The 23,000-nt window shown below is 35.0% G+C and overlaps 1 pseudogene across 1 annotated transcript; it reads right to left on the bottom strand.

Annotated features, from left to right (window-relative positions):
• Window positions 1–915: 915 nt before the first annotated feature.
• On the bottom strand, window positions 916–21,825 carry LOC144256282 (transport and Golgi organization protein 1 homolog; annotated as a pseudogene). Its single transcript, XR_013344054.1, has 24 exons — window positions 21,593–21,825; window positions 20,366–20,497; window positions 18,148–18,169; window positions 17,134–17,222; window positions 16,816–16,893; window positions 16,618–16,728; window positions 15,322–15,393; window positions 15,038–15,142; window positions 14,272–14,394; window positions 14,068–14,173; window positions 12,988–13,043; window positions 12,809–12,899; window positions 12,499–12,637; window positions 7,667–7,768; window positions 6,742–6,802; window positions 6,590–6,625; window positions 6,446–6,513; window positions 6,233–6,333; window positions 5,914–6,051; window positions 5,034–5,098; window positions 4,854–4,930; window positions 4,657–4,728; window positions 3,092–3,254; window positions 916–2,092 (listed from the first exon to the last, which is right to left on the bottom strand). The product of XR_013344054.1 is annotated as a transport and Golgi organization protein 1 homolog (transcript).
• Window positions 21,826–23,000: the final 1,175 nt, after the last annotated feature.

Genomic DNA, 23,000 nt, shown 5'->3' with positions numbered 1-23,000 from the left:
TAATAACTTACTATTAGAATAAATACAAAAAAGGCTTTAGAGGGAAAACTACTGTTGCTTTGAATAAAATAATAAATCTGCCTTTCCTTGAAAATCTATCTTCCTAGCTGACATCACCTTTATTTAAATGCTATTTTAAAATTAGAAGTTATAGTAACTTCAGCATTGCCTTGTGTCCTGTAGAGGTTGAAAGATACATTCAAAATGTGTTTGTGACTTAAATTTTATTTTACATGGTTAAAAATGGCATAAGCTATTATATGGTTTTCCTCTTACACACAGCTGCTGCTTCTAATATTAAATGGAGGTTATGTAGATTGAATTCTTCCTAAAGGACTCAAATTCTTTTTGATTCTGAGTTACTTTCAGTAGTTTATAGAGATTTTGTTTCACAGAGATTTTGTTTCACACTGAAGCTTTTGCCCCTATTTTGAGAATACTTAGGGGGCATAAAAAGAACAATGATATGTTATGTTCTAGGTTTCAACAATCCTATTACTTTCTAGAATTTAAAAGAATATCTAGCAGTAAACAAAAGTACCAGGCTTTTATAATTTTATTTAAATCTTAAACCTCTTAAAATGTACTGTTAAAATTGCCGTAATTAAAATTACAAGTCTGGAGAGCTAGTTCTTAGAAACATTGTTTTAAAGACAGTAGTTACAGATTCAGGACTTGCTTTAATTGATTTTTAAATAAAATATATTTGAGTATCTATCAAAAAAAGAATTTAATTCAGCCCATAGTTGCTGATTAAAGACATTATAAGCCTTAGAGTTTCATTCATTCTTAGAGGATTATACTTTTCTAATTTTTTTATCATATTCCTTGAAAATAGGTGGCAAGGTATGGGAAAGAGAAGAGTGTGTTGTGTACATTTTTAAAAAGAAATTTCCTTATTTTTTATAGACACAACGTACCACCTTATATTTTACTGTTATAATGCAATAATGGCAAAAAGCAGTAGAACTTCAGGTCAAACAACTCTTGCTACTAATGTAAACTCATTCTCAGAAAACCATTCTCACATGGACAGTGGTTAGAAAAAAGTACATGAATGTGCTACAAAAATAGAGCCACAAGACTTCTCACAAGTGAAAGAAATCCTCTGTAGAAGTCCACAGTTGACCAAGGTCCAGCCTCCTTAACAGTGAGCAACAGGGAATATGCTGCTAAGTCACCATCTTCAGTTCTGAGTGAGTTTACATGCTTCCCCAATGGCACAAAGTCTCATGACGATCCAATGAATCAACAGACACTTGGAAAATATTAATAAACAATTTTTTATGAACTACTACAACAAAGAACTTCAGCAAGAAGGAAAATGAAGTTTATGATCTTTGAGTAAACACTTTTAGTGTAACAGTCTCTGCGACCAGATATTGAAAGAGAAAAAAATCAAGCTTATAAAACACCATTTTTCTGTTATCAACTGGAATACACTAAAAATAGGATAATGGAAATACATGTTCTTAAAGCATTTCCACAGGAAATGTCCATAATTATGACATTCTAAATCATTTAGCGATTGTATATGCTACATTAACTAAAACAAAGGTATTCCTTATTGCATATTTTAAAATTGGAAGGATATTCTAGCTTAAGTGGGGGATATTTAGGGGGAAAATACTTTGGCTCAAAATGTATACTGCGCCAAGGCAGCTTCATTGTAAAAACATAAACCATTTAAAATAAACTTTTATATTTTGAAGCCAATAATCCTTTAACTTGATGACTAGTTCATAGTCCATTTTCTGACTAAGTGTCAGAGGTTAATTTTATGGGCCCTGTTTTAAGGCCTGTGAACAGCCCTCACTACTCTGAGAATAAGGTGTAGGTGGAGGTTCATGTTTAAAGCCCGAAGGCATTAAGTCTTTTGCAGCTGGTGGTGGCCCATAGTCTTGGGGACCATGAGTTGGAGGTGGTAATGGGGCACCAGGAATGAAGTACTCTCTTGGGCCAAATGAGCCTAAAGGTCTAAATGGTGCTGGTCCTGGAAAAAAATCACGAGGGTCAAAAGGCAAATCCCGTTTTCCAGGTGGAACACCTGGTGCATATTCTCTGAAGCCTATTGGTGGACGCATACCAGGACCTGGAAAATAAAAAGGACGTTATGTAAATACCCAGAAATTTCTGAACTAGGGTGATTTCAAGTATGTTAATATAGTCTTTAATTTCTCTCAAGCCTAGAACATCAACTGGTGAACATTCTGACTTGCCAGAGGAGGCAAACTGAGATGGAACAAGTTTAGGTTATAGCCTTTGACCAACCAGCAATGAAGCAACATATTAAGGATTTAAAAATGGCTCTTCTAAAAATGGCTCTTCTACCTAGCTCCAGGCTTGTCTTTTTTCTTTCCCTACTATATAATTGCAGAATTATTTCTATCTCACAAGAGCTCCATTTATATTTGGAAGTACTATATTACCATGACAAGATGATACTACATCAAAGAAATTTTGATAAAAGGAAATCCCACTATTTATTACTGTATCCATTAAAAATTCAGCATGGACTTTACACATGCCATCAGAATCAAGGTGCATGCCCTCCTGGAAAAGGCCTTCCACAGCCACCTAATTAAATCAGCAACATTTATTAGGTCACTGTTAAATCCTCCTCTTTAACACTTCCCTCTGACTTTTCTCAAGGTAAGGAGGGTTTGACTTTTCCTTTTCTATATTCTATAACCTACTGCTTATGCTTCCATTATGGGTGATTACAAACTTTATGTTATAGGATTTTCATATCTGTGACAAAATTTTAAGTTATGGCATGTGTCTCATCCACCTTTCCATCTATTGCAGTGCATATCAACAGATTTTCAACAAACATCTGCAGAAGTAATATTTCTGGCTTTTCTGTAGATAGCCCCTTATCCTTGTCTATGAGAGATAGCTATTGCCTATCTCAGTATAAGATTATGTAGTGTCCCATATGTCCCAGAAAACTGGAGGAAAAGTTAAAATGTACTCAGCTTTATCCTTTCATTGTTAAGACCTGAGATAGCAACCAACTGTTTTAGCAAGCAATAGAAATGAAAGATGAATGTGATTTATAAGTCAATCACTACTGTTCAGATCATCATACCAAATGGTGGAGGAATTGGCCGAGGCCCAAAAGGCCCACGGAGCTGAAGTGGCGGTCCATACCAAATGGGAGGTGGTGGAGGCCATCCCATCGGGGGTCCCATAGGGGGGCCCATGAAGGGTATCCCTGAGAAAGGAGGGGGCCCTTTCATAGCCATATGAACCTGCAATTTAAGATTTGAAAGCAGTTAAAAGTTTTAAAATTCCTATGTATTAAGACAAAGTACCAACACCGATAAAAGCTAAAACCCAAAACAAGCACCTGTTCAGAGAACACCATCAGTGCAACAAAACTCTACCCACCCCTCCTGTGTATTCCCACTGACAGCTTACAGAAGTTGGAAGGATGCCACAAGACGGAGCAGTTTGTTACTGATTATATCTGCACAGGAAAGGGAAAGGCAAGAGGACTGGCAGAGGTTATTAACAGAGGTGATTTCTGACCAGTATGTCATGCTGTATTCACTACAATCTATTTCAAAGGGAGTCCCCCCTCCCCATCACTTCCCTTTCATCACAATAGCTCATTACTTCCATATTAAGAATGAACAGAATAAAATGAAAAATCCATTCTCTACCCATGTAATAATAGCTACTATTCAGAGTATCTTCAGTAAGTCTTTCATATATTATTCAACCTCTGAGATCTTTAAGTAGACTGTCTTGTTTTAAAAAAGAGGGAACAAAAGCAAATGGAATATCATAATTTGTTGAAGGCCACACTGCATATTAAAGGAACTCAATCCCAGGTTTGCCTCCAAGCCATGCTTTTCCCACCTCTACTCCTCTCTAACAGTGGGTCTTTGCTCTCTTTTAAATCTTCTACTACAAAGGGGTTTGGGGTCTTATCTTAGCTGTCCTTAGATTTCTCCAGAGATGTATATTCCTGGAATATATATACACTAGAACTTGAGAAGTATTTTCCATCACAGTGCTATATACACAAATTAGGAAGACAAGGCTTTAATATTTACTTTCATTTACTGTACACCATTTGAGATATTGATTTATCATTTCCTATGAGTAGTAGGTTTGAAACTAAACAATTAAAAATTTATATTATAGAGCTGCAGAAGACCTAACAGATAAAATAGCAACACAGTTACAAGAGAATACACTTATGTGAACAAATGAGACCATTTCTTGGGACTGACTAAAGAGGTCATTTCAGATGATCATTGTTTCACTGAAACAGTATTTCACTTTCAGAAAATCTGATACCAATCTAATTCAAATCACTCAAAATAGGGTTTGCACAAAGAGGAATTCTTAAATAACATTCTTCCAAACAAAAATAAAAATGATGAATTATATAATTTATAATGAATTTACTTTGCCTTAGAACATTCAACACAAAACACCATATAAAGTTAGAGTGATAACTTTTCACATTCTGTAGTTCATTATAGTTGTGCACACTTAAGCAACATTCCCAAGTTAAGGAGAAAAGTAAGCTCAATATTGCATGCAGTTTAAAGCACATAAGATCAGTGTTATGCTCTGAATATCCTTCCCAGAAATGCACAGAATAAAACCCAATTCAGTTCTCAACCTCTAAGTACTTACTCCAACTGGATGCTCAGTCAAAGAAGTAATGGTGGAGACTGAGGGGGTCTCAGGTTCTTGGGGAACAGTTTGCTTTTTAAAAAACAAATGGGATAGTACAAATAGAACACAAAGAAGGATAAAGCAAAGAGCAAGTACTGTAGCAAAGCTACATGTTCCTGCATGACCACATGATTCACAGTAACTACAGAACTTACCTTGCCCTCATTCGTCACCTTAGCTGGAGAAGAACTTCTGGAACTGCTGTTCATGTGAGCTGGACCACATCCTGGGTCTGTTAGAGATCAAAGAATGGATTCAGACTTATTCTCACATGAAAAGAATAAAAATCCTCCATCCACAATTACAGATTCTTTGAAACTACTTGGTCCCTTTACCAGAGGCAACGGGTTTCCCAGATGCCTCAGAAGACCAGTATGAGGTAAAAGTCCATCCATTGACCCTTGGGAAAGAAAGATCAGAGCCCTTATATGTATTTTTCAGAAGAAATAAACCACTGGTGGACAGGTCAGGGTTCAACAATAACTAGAAAGCAACATGAAAAATGAGTTGCCCAGGGGTTGGGGTCATAGCTCAGTTGTAGAGTGTTTGCCTAGCATGTGTGAGGCACTGGGTTTGATTCTCAGCACACATTTTAAAAATAGATAAAGATATCATGTCCATCTACAATTAAAAATTTTTTTTTAAAAAAAAATGGGTTGCCTAATACGTAAATCACAATTTATGAAGAGACTTAAGTAAAATAAAGAACTGCCTTGGGTTGATAGAACAGCAGATTAATAAGTACTGGTCCTAAAATTTAAGCATGAAGTAAACTTGAAGTATGTGTAGGCTGGCTTTTCTTTAGTCTGTGTAACCTGACTTCCAATCTTACCAAGACTACAGTCCTATTTAGAATTGGAAATAAGACTCAGTATTTTCATGTTGGAAACATGTATGCTACATAAAGTTTAAGGCTACTTTTATAATATTTGGGAAAGGAACGCCATAGAGATTTAATTTAAAGATAAAGGTTTACACTTCACAGTGTAAAATTTAAAAGAAAAAAACAATACAGGGACCTCCAGGAAAAAAAAAAAAAAAAGGTTTTCTATTCTAGAACAGATTTTACAGAAAACATTCACTAAGATAAAGTAAGAAATTATCTTCTATATATTGTACAGGCCCAAATTCTATGTTTTCATTAAAATATTCAAAAGGGAAAAAAAACACAAAACCTTGAAGCAGTTTACTATAAAGCAACATGTGAATGCTAACCAAATCCGTTTCTAGGCATATCTTTTTGATTAAGAGTAGCAGAAGGAGGTCTCCCAGCTGGCTCTGCTGTCAGTGGAGGGGAACATTCTCCACCACTCACGGGGGATGGACCAAAAGAGCCATTATGGCTCAGTGGACCTAAAGACAACAATGCCGTGTTACTACTTTAAGGCAGCCTTCTCCCTGACACCAACCCTCACTTCCCACTTTAGCAAATCATTCAGATTATTTCATAACCATTACACACAGAAATAAAAAGTAATTAACATACATTCTGCACCAAGAAATAAAATAGCTCCTTTTACAAAGTGCCCCCTACCTCTCCGAGGAGGATTTTGTAAATTTGGTCTTCCCGGCATAGGTTTTACAATCATGGGTTCATCTTGCCGCACTGCCATCTTTTGGGTCATTTCCAATAATCTTGAATATTGAGAAAGAATGGGCTGAATTATGAAACAGCAATCTATTCCTTCATAGATAATTATCTAGCATAACACTATAAAACATATAGTAAGATACCAAAATCACATACTTCTGTCTCAAATTAGCAGCTTCCCTTTTCTCTTCAGCTATAGCTCTTTCTGCAGAACGAGCTTTGAGCTATTAAAGAGAAAATATTCAAATTCAGTTGCGGTAGGCTATGCACAAAATAAAGAAAAGGGGGAAAAAATCTTACCCAATTATCATGAGCTTTCTTCTCATGCATAGCAATCTGAAAAAGACAACACATTAAAAAAATATGTTTTTAGGGACTCATTATAATAGCCTATAATTGTCTGTATTAGATATCAAAGAATTCTGCAACTACAGGACAGTATTAATTACTACCTGGTTTTTAAATGAGCGCTTGGTTTTCTGTAGTTCTTCTTCCATCTCTACAATTCTCCGCCTAAGAATTACAACAATTGAATAACATTTGAAACATTCTGACCATTTTCCCTTTATTCCATCAGCTATACTTTTAAAGACTTTATCATACATAAGAAAAGACATTTCTATAGTTATATGAATCCAGTGTGATCAAAACTAATACTACAGGCCAGGTGCAATGCCACATGCCAGTAATCCCAATGATTGGGAAGCTGAGACAGGAGGATCACAAGTTCTAGGTCAGTCTCAGCAATTAAGTGGGAACCCATGCAACTGAGACCCTGTCTCAAAGTAAAAAAAAAAAAAAAAAAAAAAAAAGGTCTAAGGATGTAGCTTAGTAGTAAAGCACCAAAAATAAATAAATAAATAAATAAATACCTAATACTAATAACTTCTTTATCATTTAATTGCTAGAGATTCTGAATGATAAATTATAATTTCCTTAACTGTTCATGAGTGTGTTCTCAAGTAATTCTGCTAGAAATATCTTCCTCCTTAAAACTTTTTTGTTTTTTTCAAATTATATCCATAGAAAATTTCTAAGGTCTATCAAATGCCACACTTTTGTGGGTCTTGATACATCACACAGCAAACTGATTTCTTAAAGAATTACTACAACATACAAAACCCCCAGAACTGTTTGCATTGACCAAGTTCCCTATGGTCTTGCCCATTGGGTATATGTAAATTTTTGTTAACATTTTTCATTTGTAAAGTTGAAATTTATTTTTTCTCCTGTGTGAATTGAATGTATTCATATCCTCTCGTTATTTATACTTCCATGCTATTTTCTTCTATCTACATAATGTAAAAAAAAGATTAAAAAAGAAAGCTAACACTAGTTCATTAGACATTGACACCCTCCTTTAGAAACTGAACTCACTTGTAATTTTTAACTTCCTGTACAGCGGAAACCACCTTTTCATCTGTAGCTGACAGCTGCTGCTCTTTTTCTAGTCTCTCATATTCTTCTTGGCTCAGTTTTCTAAAATAAAGCCAGTTATCAAATCAAAAGTTTCTCTCTGTGAATATCTATCACTTCCCACAATTCTATAAAATGCTTAGGCACATAAAATAGAAATTCAAACCTGCAATTTCGTAAATCAAACTCTGGCAAATCACTTACATTTTCTAACTTGTCCTCTTAATTCTCCACTTACCAGTAAATAAAATAAATGTGAAAACAACATGTGCCCCAAGGGGAAGTATCCTGTGTGTAAGATAATAAAAACTCACTTTACTTCAATGTGGAAGATCAGGACTGATCACCCTAACATAATTAAATATATTAGGATAAAGCAGGGGATAATTCTTTTCTCGTTTCTGCCATGGGTAGGACACTAAGTATATCTTTGTCATGGAGGAACTCTTTTCTCAATCCAAGACTGGTACCATAATAAAGATATAGTCAGTCAAAGAAGAAATCTTCTAGAATATGTTTTTTAGCTATGCAATTAACCACAGAACATTTTCACACTTTAGATATCTATTTCAAAAGAATTGCAATTAAACAAAAAGACAAATCTGAGTTTTGATAATGTCTGTCAACCAGAAAAAGAAGCCAAACTGACTCATGATCAGAGTACTATCTACTGACAAGTTTTAACTCTGATCATGAAACTCAAGATGTTCATCTACTGAGACAAAGGTAGCCACATTTAATGATTTAAAAAAATACTATTTTCTGCTATCCTTGTACTACTTTAGCCATAGTTCCAATTCAAATGATAATTAACTTGAAACTTAATTTTCCATAAATCAAAAGAACTATAGTAAAAAAGGATTATTGATACCAAATAGAAAAAGGGGATTATATATTCTTATATGGCTTCTCATTTAATTCTTCAGCAAGTATTTTATGAGTGGCTATAATATACTAGTTACCCTCTAAGATGCTAAAGAATAAAAGAGCTCACTGTTTCAGGTATAAATGACGCCTAAAGGAATATAATAATTTTCCCCACTGGCTTAAGAAGGAATATGGAGAAAAGTGAATCTTAAAGGGCAGAGAGAATTTTGTTTCCAATTACCAAAGAGTTAGTCTGAGAGCACTAAGAACAATCAAAACATCTTTATAAGAATATAAAATTGTGTTTGAAAGGATCCAAGCTAAAAAGGCAGTGAAGATATATGTATGTGGCCAAGATCCATTAGAAAAAGGAACCTCAGAATTACAAGTAAGGCTGGCACTTTAAGGTACTTTTCTCCTAGGTTTACCCACATATTGAAGATAACACAAAGATATAATGCGTCTGAACTAAGCCTTCATGAAATTCCTGGGCTTAGAGGAAAAAAGAAGTGTTTGGGGCTACAAATAAAGGGACCCTTAATAAAAGCCCTAGCCTTTGAGTTTAGATTAGAAAGTACTGCACACTTAAGTGATGAACAGGCAAAAAATCCAAAAGGAACAATACTGAAACATTGAAAAGACAAGTCATTTTTGAATTATCTTAATTGCTGACTAGGTTTAAAGTGACAATCTTACTCAAGTAACCTCAACACTTTTCTATAAGAAGATAACTTCATCTTAGTCCTCAAATTTCACCTATAATTATCACAACAATGTTAGCCAATCAAAACTGACCAGGCACTCCATAAGACAAAATTCTGTGAGAAAAAATCCCACAGAAAAGGAAATCACCTAATGGGGTTATCCGCACATGTTTTAAAATCACTGTGCTTTATAAAAAGTAAAGTCAAGATTATGAATTTCAGGTCTGGGAATATAGTTTAGTTGGTAGAGTGCTGCCTTGCATGCACAAGGCTCTGAGTTCAAACCCCAGCACCACAAAAGAGGAAAAAAAAAGATTATGAATTTTGTCAAAGGATTAGAAACTATAAAACCAAGAAATAGTTGGGTGTGGTGACCTACCTACAGTCGAAGATACTCAGGAGGCAGAGGCAGAATGACGAGATTAAAGATAGCTTGGAAAGCAGTAAGACACTAGTCCCTTATGAGAAAGAGCAAGGAGTCTGGGGAGGTAGCTCAATAGTAGAGCACATGGCTCAAGGTCCTGGGTTTGAGCTGTAGTACTGAAATAGGACTGGGGTTGTGGCTCAGTGGTGAAGCACGTGCCCCACATGTGTGGGGCACTGGGATCAGTCCTCAACACTGCATAAAATAAATAAAATATTGTGTCGGGCTGGGGATGTGGCTCAAGCAGTAAGGCGCTCGTCTGGCATGCGTGCAGCCCGGGTTCAATCCTCAGCACCACATACAAACAAAGATGTGTCCGCCAAAAACTGAAAAATAAATATTAAAATTCTCTCTTTCTCTCTCTTAAAAAAATCCTATAAAAAATAAAATATTATGTCCATCTACAACTAAAATAATATTTTAAACCCTGAACTTTTTAAAATCCTAAACTCAATGAATGATTTTAGCAACAGATTTGGGAAGTAAAATAAATCCTACCACTTTTAAGACAGGTCAGAAGAAAATATCCAGAAGAAGTAAATCCAGAATGTAGGAGGCAGGGGAAATCAAATTCTAATATGCATTATTATAATCAGAAGAGAGAATGAAGTAAAATCAACATTTAGAAAAAGACTCGACAATTCAAGAAATGTTTAATGGTCCCAAGCAACATAACTGCAAGAGGAAAAAGTGGGTGGGGTGGGGAAAACTACACGTAGGCACTTCCCAATACAACTGTTAAAAAAACAGAGAAATGACTACAGGAACTAGGGGAGGGATAAGACCAAACAACAATGATAATGGACTCCTTAAAGAAAAAAATTAAAACAGATGGTAATTAATTGGATATTTTTAAATTGCTAAAACTTAGTAACAGTCAAAATTCAGTAGCCAAAAGAAAGATCCTTTAAAAATGGAAACTGGTTTTAACTCTAATCATGAAGTTCATGTCAACCTAATACAGATTATAAAGGTAGCAATATTTAGTGGATAAAATACTATTCTCTGTTTATCCTTGTACTACTTTGATACACTAATCAAATCTATCATTAAAGGACAATGTTCAAATAGAATGAAAATAATTTCAAATAAGAAACCAACAGTGTAGAATGCAGAACTACAGAAACTTTAAATATGTGTATAAATTGAATGAATGTCTTGTGGAGTTCACAGTATATGAAGTACTAACATACGATGCCACAACAGTTATCTGATTCAGGAGCTACTTAAAGCCCATAAAAAAAAGTAATAAACCTATTAATCTATGTCAGGTTTTTATTAAATCCAGAATATACACCATGGCCTTTAAATTATGAGAGGATGAATAAAATTATAATTATATAATTATAATTCCATTATAATTTATGATTACATCAAGCTTATACAGGGGATGAGGAAACTAATTAAAAATATTTAAACTATTAAAAAGATACAAGGAAGAAAAAAAGAACAGGTCATCAAATAGAAAGCAAATTCTTCATAAACCACAGGCACATATTGACATGGACAGACTTATATTTTAGAAAGTCCACTCAAGCGGCTATAGAGAAAATTACTAAGAATTTGAAATAAATTATATAAAAATATAAATAATGGAGAATGAAGACAGATGACCTAGGTTAGAAACAGAAAAGATGACACAGGCATGAACTAACATAGTACCTGGGGATGAGTAAAAAGAGTACAAACCACAGATGATGACTGAATGAATTTTGGAGGAGTTGAGGAAAATAGTGCTACAATTTAACTGCATTACAAAGAAAATTAATTGCCATTTAGGTCATTCATATTACTAGTAGGGACAGAGAAAACAAGTGTTCTTTTAAAAAAAAAAGTGATAAAATGAGAAATGTTTCTTTGAAACAGGCCAGCATTTAGAACTGGCCTGAACAAAAATTTGAGATTCTAAAAAGGTCGCTTGGAGATCACAGAATTTTAGAAAAGTTAATGGAAAGGTTTCAATATTTAATGCATTAATTAGGCAACAGAAGTCAAAATACCTAAAAATAGTTAGGTCTGTAAGAAGGTCTGTCTTTGCTTTAACAAGATTTTATATATATATTATATATATGCCGAAGAGTAAAATCAGGTGCAAACAAATAAAATCTGACACAAAAAACCTATTTTTAGAGAATTCAAGTATTTTTGTGGATTAAAAACTTCAAATGAACTTTCAAAAAATAGCTCCACACTGAGAAGATTAATATATAAATATATACTACAAACAAGTACTTCTGTAATCATAACTCCTAAGGTCCTTGCCACAGTTCAATTTTTAGTGTGAACATCTGAGATATTCAAGTCCAAAACTTGTACCATCAATAAGTAAATATTATTCCTTTTTGAAGTTTTTATTCTACTAAAACATGTCATTCCAAATCACTCAGTATTTTTAAAGGTCCAGAGTTAGAGATACAAGTTCAAAACATTAGAATTACATAACTGATCACAATGAAAGGTAATTAAAATAAATAGTGGGATCATAGAAAGGGTCTAGATCTTTGAGAGGTATCTCCACATCAGTGACTGTTAATACCAGTTTACCACTTCCTGCCTTCATATGAATTTGACAATTGATTACGATGTCCTCACAGCCTTAGTTTATGGTTCCAACTACCTCAGGACTCTTAAGACTGACGATGGAAAGAAAAATGCAACTTATAGGAAACAAAATACCAAGGAAAAAAGACAAATCTCTACTTATTACAACTAGAAGAAATTGTAAATAATCTTAAGAAAAGATAAAATTATCTGTTAGTTCACACAGTGATAACAATAACAAACAATGAAAATCTTACTTTTGTAATGCCATCTCATTTTGCTGGTAGAGTTCATTTAAAATTTCCACTTTCTGCCTAAGAGTTTTGCATTCCTCTTCCAGTCCAACTTTAGAAGACCGTAGTGAATTGCAGTCACTTTCTAATTTCTTTACTTGGTCTGTAAAGGATAAAACAGCTTATCTCTATATGTGTACAAGGACTTAAGAACTTGTTTGAGGGAGTAGTGCCAAGAAAAGTAAGAAGCATGAAAGCAAGAAGCCATTCTTTATCTTTCCAATAAAATTTTAAGTCTTTCCAACATGGCAATTTCTTCTCAAGAAGAACCCACCTTCTAGATTACATTTTGTGGACATCGAGGCTCTTAGCTTAAGTTGTAAAAGTTTTAGATCCTCTTCAACTACTGATATTGTAGTTTGTGTCTAAAAATTGCAGAAAAGAGAGGTATTCTTAAAAGTGAGGCACAGGAAGAATTCACAGGCACTATGGGACTCTTACAAAGAACTATACCCGAGAGACATCCATCATCTGCTTAATTTGATCTTTGATCTTCTCGTTCCGATCACCTAAAAAACAAAAGACTTTAGCTTTTTCTTTCCTTACTTTTAACTCTATATTCTCCTAACTTCCCCAAACTAAAGAATGATTGTGTTCAAACACCAGAAGAAAAAAAATCAATTAAATAATTAAACTGATTAGACTAATGACTTTTAAGAGAATTGCAAGCTTAGATTTAAAAAAAAAAAAAAAGAGAGAGAGGTGAATTTCAGACTGGGGTTGTGGCTCAGTGGTAGAGTGCTCACCTAGCATGTGTGAGGCACTGAGTTTGATCCTCAGCATAAAAATAAATAAAAGTACTGTGTCTGTCTTAAAAAAAAAAAAAAAAGGTGAATTTCTAGTTTGCAAAACTAAAATGTTATCTATGCTATTCTTGTAAGATAAAAGCTTTTCTTCTCTCTCAGATCTATCTTCACCTGGGCAAGTAAGTGTCTTGTTTAGAAAGATTCAATCCTCTATTTTCTCCCTGAATCTACTACCAGGTGTGGTTTGAAATACTTGCTATGTAAGCAATATCCAACTTGGGAGAAAACATCTGGAAATATTTTCCTCATCAGTAAACACTGTTACACTCCCTCTCTAGCTTTCTGATAGTCTCTAGCCTCTGTTCTCACAGCCTTAGTTTATGGTTCCAACTACCTCCGGACTCTTAAGACTGACTGTGGACCTTAAAACCACAGAGCCATAGAGATGATGAGTATCAAAATCAAGTATCATCTGCATAAGAAATAAATTTCTCTTACTGTACAATGTTCAATACTTAGAGGTATAGGATGTGACTATTGTAGCTGCAGTGTACTTACTAGTTTTCAATGGGATAGAAAAAGTCAGTGTTCTTCACATGCCTATTGCTACATTATACCCCAGCAACCCACCTCTGCCAATGCAACAGACATATCTATAGATCCAGTGATATGTGTCTACAACCCTGAAGCTTAAGAAGAAATTCAGCCAGCTGAAAAGTGGCATCTGTATACTTAATTAAAGACAGGAAAGCAAAAAAGGATTCAACCTCCCTGAGACTGATCTTACCTGCTACCTCTCCATTGGTTAATTCATCTGACCCATCTCTACTTTGATCCTCAGATTCAGATTCACATTGTAACCGATTCAACTGTGTGATGTAATTAGTCAAAGCCTAGAAAAGAAGCAAAAGGTTGGAAGACTCTCGATTTTAATTCAGAAGATTTCAGGAGAATTCATGAGATGAAACATGTATTTGGAATATAAACTTACATTAATAGTATCATCTTTGTGACTGAGAGCTATTTGTAAATCTTTCTGGGACTTCTCAAATGATTTCATTTGTTCACTGAGCTCAGCGTGTGATGTGCTCCAGTCTTTGACTTCCTGCTGCAACTGAGAAGTCAAAACACATGAATTCCTATGGGTTAGGGAGGGGTTTCTGCACTGGATATATCAGGACTACAAGGCTTAGACAAAGAAATAGAGAGCCATACTCCTCGGTGGCCTGCCTCAATCGAGAGGGTTGAGACCTTGGTTAAGGAAAAGGGCAGAGTGGCCCCAACTCTCACAGCTGCAGTAAGAACATCAGAGCTATCAGGAAGTTGACCCTGTTTATTGCATTCCCCAGAAAATTGCTGCCAATTCAAATAATTTACCTCCAGCAGGAATGGCTGGGCACATATGACTGTCTCCTAAATTTAGATTCCTTATCATGTAATCTTCCCTTGGCCAGTGAATCAGTAACTACTCAAAAGAGGATCATAAAATACTTAATTTTCTGGTTTAAAAAGTTTCTTTGAGGCTATGCAAGTTAATAACTGATTGACATTTGATAAGAAAAGCAATAATCCAAAAATCCAAAACAGATGGAGACCATATATATGCACTCAATTTGGGGAGCATTGTTTAAACTTTGCATATCTAGAAAAGGTCCTACATGAATATTCCTTACCTCAGAAACAGATCCAAGAAAGATTCAAGATAATGATATTCACTTCTCTAGTTTACATTACGTATGACATCAAATTTTCTTTACCTGCTCTTTCTTCTTCTTAAGCATGGTATTTTCTTTCTGAAGCTGACAGCATTCCAACTTCACCTTCTCTTCACGAAGCTTAGCTTCATTAAGGACAATTTGAAGCTAATGCAAAACACTACAGTTAGTGAATTAATTCCAAAGAAAAAACAAAGTTATACTTTCCCAAACCAGACATCATATAGTTCTCATTTTTTGCACATTTTAGCACACCTCAAATTTTTGGTCCGCCACAAAACTAAGATGTAGTATTAATATCTGTTAGCAAGAGTTGGCAGCTTTACCTCTGAAAGTTCAGAAGTATTCACTGAAATGACATCTTTAAGCTTCTCTATAGATTTCTTATTTTCCATTATCTGCCAGGTGAAAACAGAACACAAAATATGCATTAGGATTTCAGTAGAAATACTGATATATATATATGTGTGTGTGTGTACACACACACACACACACATATATATACTAAAAAAGATAAACACAACAAAATTTTTGTCAAGCCATCCCATTACATTTCAGGTAAATGCAGGGGATCCAGCTTTGGACTAAGCAAAAAATCAAGAACTGAAAGAGATGAGGGAAAATGAAGTCATAAATATTTCATGGCATCCACAACCTTACTGTTTATGAGATAACCAGAAAAAAAGGTCAAAGTATAGAAAATCATAATGCAATAAGTAAATAAAATGTTTTAAGGCATAGAAAATTAACTAATTAATTACTGTTTCAAGTAAACCAGTTCAAATTAGTAATTTTTTTTCTAGTGATAGAGAAAAAAAGTTCCCAAGATCATTTTTAAAATTTTCTTATCTGAAGTAAAAAATGATAAAATTTAAGGAAGAATAGACTAATCTCACATACAGAAGAATTCCAAAAAATTTATAAAGATACTCGCTCCTTAAGGAAGTGGACATAACTCTGCAATCTTTGTTTGCAATGCCTGGGATTGAATCCTGGGCCTCATGCATGCTAGGCAAGTGCTCTACCATGAGCTGCATCCTGAGCTTGTAACTCTTCATACTTTAACTGTGGGCTGTGCATGGTAACTTCCAAAGAACACAATATGAAAAGGATTGGAAAGAATTTTTACAGTGGAGAAATCTGATAAATACTACCTCAGCTAGGTGATCAAGCTTACTTGGGGGTAGGATATTTCAGAACACACTCTCTACTATCTTTTGCAACTTTACGTAATTACAGAAACTTATAGAAATTGAAAATGAAATATGTAAGTAAAATTTTTTTAAGTACAGAAAATTGATTAATTCATTACTCTTTCAAGTAAAAAGTAAACAGATACTGTTCAACTGGACAATAGTTTTTTAGTTGTTCTGCATGTTTCCAAGGGCAGAGCAAAGCAATATGAAAATTATCCAAGGTTGAGAATAAAAATATTTCCTAGGCCCATAAAAATAATTTGTTGTATCAGTACTTAAAAGTTCCACAAAATGGGTAGAAGTGGGTTCAACTTCCTTGACTCCTAATCTTACTTTAGTTAACAGCTGGACTAAGTTCAACTTAACCAATTTTACAAAATATTTCAAAAGCCAAATTGCAGTAACACTTAGCAGCAAAACTCTTACCAAGTCCTGATTCTTCGCTTTCTGTTCTCTCTCAGATTCTAACATAACATGAAGACTTTTAGCTCTCTCATCCAGAAGTTCTTTAGCTTTTTCAAGAAGCTTCATTTTATCCTGGAAAAAAAAGGTGTCAAGATTACTCACTCATTACATTTACTTTTGAGTTTAGAATGTAATTCCCCCCAAAGAAGGGATTTTTACCTTATATTTAGTTGCTTCATCAGAAAGAATCATATTTTGTTTCAAGGTCTCTTGGACCTGTTTCTTTGATTCCTTCATCTATGTAAATAAAGCATTCAGAATTAAGATACACAAATTATAGTGCTACTATACAAGTTACTTCCAGACAAGTGACCCTTTCCAGAAGAAAGCAGTACTTAATACATATGACTGCTTAGAATTTGGATGATTTGTAGGAAATAATGAAACAAAAATTTTAAAATATGATTTTTAAATTAAAACAGGTAGAAATGATTCAAGCTAGAACCAAGGGAGAAAGAAACAAAAAAATAATTATACCTTCTGTTCATAATTTGACAATTTCTGCATTAGTTCTTCATTTTCTTTCATGAAATTGTTCACCTTTTTGGAAATTTGCTGTTCATTGACTAAAAGGGGGAAATACACAAGATTATTACAATCACTAAATGAAATTCAATTACTCAATCTACTAAAAGCAAAGACATGTTATATGGTACTATGAGGAAATACTTCTTAGCATAACTATTATGCTTTTAAAAAGCAATCTATGCTTATTAGCAATAAGAGTATAAAAATTATTAAAATTTAAGAAAAATATAAGAACAATGATATTTTGCTGGGCACAGTGGTGCACACTTGTAATCCCAGTGGCTCAGGAGGCTGAGCTAGAAGGATCCCAAGTTCAAAGCCAGACTCAGCAAGAGCGAGACACTAAGCAACTAAGTGAGACTTGGTCTCTAAATATAGGGGTTTGGGGATGTGGCTCAGTAGAGTGCCCCAGAGTTCAATTCCAGGTACCCCTCCCATCCAAAATGATATTTCAATTTAAGCTTATTTCACAGATGGGAAATACAGTAAAGTGTTGTAGTTTGATATTCCTGCCTTCTCAAAACACTTTCTTTTCAGAAAATGGAATCATTTAATTCTTTGCAAAGAAAAACAGAAATGAAAACATACTGATTCACATTACCATTCTTTAAATTATCTACTCAATTACTTAATGCATGATTAAATCATTAGCATAGAAATACTCTTCAAATGTAATACATCTGCATTACATCAATATTCAAAGTTAATCTGCCCCAAATTAAAACTTATCATCATCTCCCTATCCACAATTTGTTCCTCCTCTTTATCTCCTATCTCAGAGTTGGAACCATCATCATCTACTCTATTATCCATGCTAGCAACCTAGGAATAGTAAAATTTTCAGGAGGTAAAAAAGATAATAGACATTTAAAAAGTCACTGTATCTACTTCTAACATACATAAAACACACATCAAACACCAATACAAAGGGTTATTACAAGTTTAAGAAACCTAAAAATTTACCTTGATATACTCTATCTTTTACCTAGAAGAGAGAAAAAAGATTAAATTTGATGTCAAACATCTGCTCAATAGAAACAGCATTCCTAAAACAACAGTCAGAATCATAACCAAGTGAGAATTTAATAACATTCTGGTTCAGGATAATAATTTATAGGATTAAAAATAAGTAAAGGTTAACAAGCCTTTTAAATTTAATTGGTAGTGATATTTCATAAATAGCCTCTGACATAAAAACACTAAGATATGTACCTTATTTCACAGTAAAGATGTGTGTGTGTATGTGTGTGTGTGTGTGTGTGTGTGTGTGTGTACTCAAAATCATTTACTTGACAATTCTAAATAACCAGGATAAAGTCTAGAAACAATGACTATTCAAAAGGAATCTGAGGAAACAATATTAAAGGCATAATCTTTGTACTAAGATATGCCACTTTCATTCACCAGAAAACATCTTAGAACTCCAATTTAAATTTGGCTATTGGCTGAATTTAGAAACTAAGAGGCTACATCATCTTATTTCTGCAAACCACTAAATATATAGCAAGAAATCTGAAAGGGAAGACTGCTAGAAGAAAATGCACAAGCAACAAGGGAAATGACAATTAACATATTCTGGAAAGGACAAAAACAATCATTTCCCAAAGACAGCAATAAACTGCCTGATAATAAAACCTAAGCAGAATTTTTTTTTAAACATCACTAAATTTCTTTGTAACTTAGCATACTACTTTCAAATGTTATAAATGGTGATGGGATACTCAGATGTATCCATGGATCATCCATGGGATCTTCATAATAGGAAATTGCATTCAGAAAACTCCAACACAGAAAGAAATGAACATTTCTTTAATGTCATAGCCTTGCTAACCTTTTACTCAAAATGACAACAGAGGAAAATGGGAAGTAGCATAAAAGCAGTCATCTAAGGTAGGGACTAAAGTTCCAAAGTCAAATGCTGAAACTGAGGAGCAACAAGCTAGGAACCAGATCCCACATAACCTAGTGAAAAGAGAAACAAGTACCGGGGTTCTTGAAATGAAAGAAACAAGAGAGAGAAATATAAAACGTTTTCATGTTTTTCCCTTCTCTTTATCCTTCTATTTCCTTTTTCCTTTTAGCTGAGAAAAAGTTCAATGAGATTAGAAAATTCCTCACAGGAATCCAGGCAAACGATTCTTCTAGGGAATACTTTTTAAGAGATTTTACACTCAATTGTACAAGGAGAGGAAACTTATCTTAACAATGATATGTCTGAAATAATTAAGAAATCAGAAAAAGAACACTCAGATTTGAAAAGATTTGTATCCAATGCTTTTGGCCTCTTTAACTGTTAGGCTTTTCATATGCAAAGTCCATTTACCTAAAATAATTTTCTTTCAATTATGTTAAATAACTATGAAACAGAATGACCTACAGTACAGTATAAGCGCTCTTATACATATATGTACACACATACACAGAGATAGACTAATTCTGCTCAGGAAAAAAAAACTTAATGAACAAAACATTTAATGGATTTTTGGACAACACATAATCTATACTTCCAAATAAAAAGGTATTTTCTGAACATATGATCAAATCATAAAATCTGGGAAAAATTTATATAAAAGACTGGAAAAATTATCTCATCTCCTTTTTTTCATTTTACTGTATTTCTTTGCAGCATTTCCCCCTGTTTATATGTGTTTATATTAACATACAGTTCATCAACATTTAAATCTTAGTTTCTGCTTTTTTTTTCCCACTTCACATTTAATTGTGAGCATTTTCTGTACCTCAAAGCTTTGAAATAAATAAATCTGCCTACTATTCCATTAATCGAACATACAATAACCCCTAAATGAATTATGTTGTGCTAAGTCTTCAATCTAATACACTGTTCCATTGAAAAACATTACCAAAATCTTCAAAGCATAGTTATTTCTTTAAGATAGATTACTAGACATATATGCTACATAAAAGGATATTTATCTAACCTATCCCATCTTTTATCCCACTTTTAAGACTTCTGATACATATGAAACTACTGGTCAGGATGGCTGTAAGAATTACCAGTTCTACCAACTGCACCCATACTAAATTATTTTATAAGGTTAGTTTGACTTAAACCACTAATTTGTGTTTTAGCAACTGAAAAAGAAAAAAAGGGGGGGGCAGTGACTATATAAAATAATCCTTGTGCTTATGTGCTAAGGTATAAGTAAGTTAATTTACTCACAGCAAGAGCAGTTCTCCAAAAGAAAATGACAAAGGATACAATCCCAAAGAAAACAGTGAAAACTACAGGCTTCCATGGTAGTCCATAAAAATCAGTTCCAGGTTGAGTATCATCAGGCAATGTAGTAAACAGCTGAAACAGACAAATTAGAAGAAATGGGAAACCTTAAATTTATAACAAAACAGTCACAAAGAATCATGGCAATTCTAAACCAACCTCCTCATCAGAAATCCACCTCCTCAATATTTTCCAATAGCTTCTTCAAGAGAGAGGATACTGGCAGTCTCATATTTTTTGTTTGCTTGCAGTGTTTTCAAGTATAATGAATCTAAATACTTTTTAAAAAATATTTATTTATGTATCTTTAGTTTTAGGGTGGACACATTGTTTTGTTTTTATATGGTGCTGAGGATTGAACCCAGTGCCTCATGTATGCTAGGCAAGCGCTCTACCACTGAACCACAACCCCAGACCAAATCTAAATACTTTAAATTGAGCATACATTTCCAGTTTGTAACAGGCCCTATATCATCACATTGTCTAACACCTGGCTAGAATCCCTCTGGATCATTCTTTTCTCTTAGATAACCTGGTTTTTATAATATAAAAAATTCATTTAAGACAAAAACTTAAATATATGAAAGAACTAATTAATTTTATGGCAACAAATAAAAACAATGATGATATATGTATAAGATTTTAAATCTTACTTCCATTCCACTCTTACATAAACAGATAAGTGACATGTAATTTCAGACAACTCTTGAAAACTGGCTTAGATAAACTTCTCTGATTTTAACATCCTTCTATAAAAATCAAAGCCTAATTTTAAATGGTTGCTCAAAGGCAGTGCAGTAAACACCTGCCTACTCTTCCCTGTTTTCACCGCCCTCTACACGTAATAGGAGATAACTGTCATTTGGGCCCAATTCCCCAGCAGTCTCCATAGGGAAAAGACCTGTAGTAACGTTAGCTGTTTGGATTGTTGGCTGCATTTCGGAACATACCCCGAGGTTGTCACCTCTATTCCATTTAAAAAAAAAAAAAGTGCAAGTGGGGAAAGCTCAAGTCCACTCTCACCGGCCTCGCTTAACAATACAGTCACGTCCTGCCTGCCTTGGGCCTGACACACTCCATTTCTCCATCGCCGCAACAGTCAGTGCACCCACTCTGCCAGAACTCAGCCACCCGCCTGCCAGAGCTGGGGTCCCTCCCTGGGAATGGGACCGTCATCTCCAGTAGCTTGGCTATGAGGGCTGCGTAGAGCACCGGCAGGGGTCCCAGGAGCTCCGGGTCCCCAGGGGAAGCACAGTGGCAGGTACTGAGCCCATGGTGTAGGGACAGCTGAGCGGAAGCGAAGCTTCCCTGCAGAACAGCACAGGACCCTCTCTTTCACCATTTCCTACTTTGGTAGGACCCAGCACAGGGGGCGGGTACTGGGAGTGAACTTTGCCTTCCTACACCGCAGGCGCTTTCCGCTGAACACAGGTAAAACAGGTCATCAGATGAAGCCCCTGGGCAGACTGCAGTGAGCAGATGGAGGATGCCTAGGGGCGGGCCGTGAGCGGAAAGAACCAACTGCGAAGCCCTGCGGGGGACAGCGCAAGGAGAGCTGAGCGGAAGAGTCCAAATGAAAGGACTCCAGAAGGAAAGAGGCTCACCTGTCTCCGGAACTGGGAGAGGACCGGCGATTTAGATTTAGTTCCCTGGAGGAAGCCAGGGAACTAGCAGAAGGGGATTATAGGCAGAGACTGGGAAAAAGGAGAAAGTCAGGCCTCCCAGCCCCTCCCAGAGCAAAACCCTTTTGTCAACGTGTTGAGACACCGGGTACCTGCCCCAAAAGTGCAGACAGAAGAGGAGAAGCTTCTCCTGCTCCCTTCTAAAGGACTAAAGCCCCCGAAAAGCACATGCTGAAAATTGAAGAAACTGGGGACGTTTAACTTGGGGAGGGAATAAACATCTGTGGATCTTTAAAAATCTGTCGTCAAGTTGAATATAGTCAATTCAAAAGAACAAGAATAAGCAGGAAAGCACTGAAAGAGAAGAGCAATGAAGGGTACAGGGAGGGCAGACTATATAATTAATTCATGTACCCTCATCCAAGCCCAGGAATACATAGAGATTATGGGACAGAATAGAGAATCCAGAAACAGAACCAACTGGACATTTGGGGTACAATAAAAGTTAGTTTGGGGAAAATAGACTTTCTAATAAGTAGTGTTACCACATGGAAAATTATAAAATTGGATTTTTCTCTACTTAACTACAAATGGATAAGAAACATGAATGTAAAACTAGAAAATAAACAAGTAATAGAAAATATTGGGTGAAATTTTCTATGTATTATTGAAAGGTTAATAAAATAGGTACTTGTCACTCCATTTCTCTATATGCTTAACAAAACACTGTTGAAATCTTAAGAACTGTTTGCTAATCTTGTTCCCAGAATGTGCTGTCCCCAACTATGGACTGTCTGCTAATCTTGTTCCCAGAAAGAGCTGTCTCCAACTTCCAAACTACAAAATGTAACTTCTCTCCCTGCCCTCTCTAGGGAAAGTATATAAGCTCTGCTCAAGCTGTTCTCAGGACTCTCTCTCTCTTTGCTATAGAGAGCTCGGGCCCCAGCATGCTGGTT

Source organism: Urocitellus parryii, chromosome 7, assembly GCF_045843805.1.
Source record: "Urocitellus parryii isolate mUroPar1 chromosome 7, mUroPar1.hap1, whole genome shotgun sequence".
In the NCBI taxonomy this organism is placed as follows: domain Eukaryota; kingdom Metazoa; phylum Chordata; class Mammalia; order Rodentia; family Sciuridae; genus Urocitellus; species Urocitellus parryii.
The sequence above is the reverse complement of the archived record's forward strand: the minus strand, read 5'-3'. Positions and strand labels throughout refer to the sequence as shown.